Here is a 3,352-nt window from a genome sequence, read left to right as displayed (position 1 = left end):
GAATTTTACTTTTCCAAGAGGGTAGTGTACTAGGGGGGAGGGTTAGGAGGGGAGAAAAGTGCAACAATGAATGAATGGAAACCCAAAGTCTCTGTAAATTTTCATTGAAATTAATTTTTAAAAAAAGAAAAGAAATGCATGGATGGAACTCATTTGAGGAGTGGGAAATAATCAGATCCAAACTCTGATGGTCTACTGGTAAGGAGTTATGCTGCCACAACAAAGACTGATGATTCAAATCCACCAGCTGCTCTGTGGGAGAAAGATGGGCAGTGTTGTCCTGTGCAGTTTTCAGCTTCTGAAAACCTACTAAAGGGTCACTTACACGTCTGTTCCAATTCAGATAATACATTACAACAACAACAATTGAAAAGGCTTGGTTTCTTATAGGTATTATTTTTCCAGAATAGTTTCCTATTTTTTATCACATCTCTACCATGACTTGGCAGGTAGTGAAGTTGTTTCTCCAATTTAAACATAGAGATCCAGATTTGATTGTTCTCCAAATGTGGGCTACACTTTTTCTTTGCTTTTACACAAATTCATTTCCTTCACGTGGAATACCCCTCAACACTGAAACCCACCTATCATTCTAAGCCTGCCTTAAGGATTCATCCAAGTCTGCTTACTCTCTGAAACTTTTCTCCAACTTGCCTAACCAGTTATTATCTCCTCCCCCTTGAATACCCCAAAGCGTTTTGTACTTCTTATTATATCTCTCTGGCAGTCACTTGTACACTCATCCAACTTCCATATTAGATTAGAATCCTTTCAGGGCAGGGACTATGCCAAAGGTTAAAAGGAAAAACAATTTACAGGAATAATTACTAACATCTTTTAAAGCCTTTATCTGTGCCAGACTCTGTGCTGAGTATTTTGTCATTAGTAGTGAGGAATTCTGCTGTCAACCCAAAGGTAAGTGGTTCGAATCCACCAGCTGCTCCACTGGAGAAAGATGGGCAATCTCCTCTCCTGCAGTTTACTACCTCTGACAACCTGCTCGAAGGTCAGCTGTGGGTGGATTCTTACTCGACAGTACTCAACAACTGCATACTTTGTATGAAGTGCTAGCAATAATTTAAGGGCTAGACAGTTCATAGTATTTCGAGTGTCTCACCTCTCCTTAAAAAAAAAAGGTAATGAATGAGATAGATGTTACTTTTAGCCTCATTTTACAGATAAATAAAAAGATAACAAGATCCAAGTTCAGCAAATTTGTTCAATGTCACACATTTACTAGTTTAAATTGGAATTTGAATTCTGCCATTTTGCTTTCAGAACCCACTGCATGTCACATCATCCCTTAATCTCATCCTAGTTTTCCAACTCCCATCCATATGGTAAGACTGATAATTACAGAAATGATAATGAAATTGAATTGAGAAGCTGAAATCTGGACAGATTGACTTCCTTAAAGTCACTGGGCTTGTTGAAATTAAAAATCTAGAATCTAGATTAAGATTTCCAGTTTAGGCCACTGTTCTTCAGGCTTATTTATTTAAGACATTTAGGGAAAAGAAAATGAACTATGAACAGAAAATAAGGTTTGATGAGGATGGTGATATAGAATGCTCATGGTACAGAAGTCAGAGATACCCTAAAAATAGTCTTAAAGCAGAGGAAATTATGAACCACAGATTGGGTCAAAGTGAAACAGAAAGCAATTTTTATGACCTCAGGACTTGCCAACCCTTTGTGTTTCCTGCCTTGTCATGAATGAACGGAATGTTCCCTGAGTGAGTGCCCAGAAACCTCCAGTTTTCAGACAATCCTTTCTGTGCCTTACTCTATCCCATATCTCCTAACAGGACCCTCGCCATGGAAGAGACTGTAGATGATGCCCCCACATCAGCTGTTGTGTTGGATCATTGCCATTTTGCCCAAGTCATCTTTAACAGTGTGGAAAAGTTCTATGTCCCTGGAGGAGACATCACATGCCATTATACCTTCACCCATTTTGTCCCTCGTCGAAAGGACTGGATTGGCATCTTTAGAGTAAGTGGTTAATTTAGCATCAATTGATCAGAAGCTAGAGGTGAATCTTGTAAGCATTCTCTATATTATGCCTGGCCAATTTTAAAATCATAGACTAATACCTTAACTTTTCCCCTTTACATACCAATGTGTTATGAGACTCTGATTTTATATTCAGTCTCAACCTACAGTAACTTGTGTTTTACAATGCTTTCATAGACCAGTTACAATTCTCTGTGAAATTTTTTGTGTTTTAGCAATTTGAATGAGAATTAAAGATAATCTTGTTTTGAAATATCCATCTGAGATTTGAATGACATGTGTGGTCTTTTCTTGGATAATTTCTGTGTCTTTAAACACATCCTTACTTAGTGGAGTACTTAGTTTATTTTAATTTGAATATTAAGAATCTGGAAAGATGTTAAAAAGTTATTTGATCTGAAACCCTGAATCCAAGAAATACATTCCTGAGTGTGTCGTGCTTCTTTGTGACGATTTCTGACCAACTTATTGAGCTCTCTGAATGTCCCCTTCTAGTGTCTAATTACCCTGTCAGTCCAACTACAGAAATTATTTTTTCCTGTAATCAACTTCTTTTATTCTTCCCATTTCTCTTTTGTCTCTGACACATACAAACACACGCACACATACACAAATAGATGTACATACTCCATAATGACAAATATTCTCATTTGCAGAGACTGAAGATAAAGGTCAAATATAAGTAATTTACATTGCTACACTGCAACGTCAGTGACCTTTGCTTTGACACCTCAGTATTCATATGCCTGTTTGCTAGTGCCACTCACCCTGAAATCACACACCATTCTTCACTACACTGTGAAGGAGTCATTGCTCATTCATATCCCTCATTAAATTCCTTGTCCTTAATTGTTGGAATACCAAGCCCCTTGATAGCACTATAAAAGTTGGAGGTAATAAGACTTGTGTTTAGAGAATAGTTGACACACAGAGAGACGCTGGCACACATCATGACGATTTGTGAGACCGTGTGGTCATCAGACTGGAAGGTGTTCTAACACAAAGCTGACCCACTGCAGTGTTTCCTCTTGGGAAGAATGTGAGTTATTTGACTCATCTTTTGACTGTAGCACTACCCATAGAACTATCTGTGAAGGCAGTGTACCTTCACCAACAATGCTAGTATAACTGAGCAACTGTATTTTTTATTTTATTTCGTTTTAATTAACTTAAATAGCCACAAGTGGATATCTCATTTCACTATACAAGTATGTTGTTGTTATGTGCCTTCGAGTCGCTTCCGACTCATAGCGACCCTGTGTACAACAGCCCTAAACTCTGCTCTGTCCTGTGCCAATCGCACTGTCTCCGACACTCCCATCCCGATTATCCCAGT

General features: G+C 38.2%; 1 protein-coding gene across 1 annotated transcript in view; it reads left to right on the top strand.

Annotated features, from left to right (window-relative positions):
* CALCOCO2 (calcium binding and coiled-coil domain 2) overlaps positions 1-3,352 on the top strand; it is a 23,785-nt gene that overhangs the window by 3,898 nt on the left and 16,535 nt on the right. The window lies entirely within an intron of this gene.

This window comes from Elephantulus edwardii, unplaced genomic scaffold (genome assembly GCF_000299155.1).
Source record: "Elephantulus edwardii isolate Elephantulus edwardi_28Jun2011 unplaced genomic scaffold, EleEdw1.0 scaffold00077, whole genome shotgun sequence".
Taxonomy (NCBI): Eukaryota; Metazoa; Chordata; class Mammalia; order Macroscelidea; family Macroscelididae; genus Elephantulus; species Elephantulus edwardii.
This window is presented reverse-complemented; position numbering and strand designations above follow the sequence as displayed.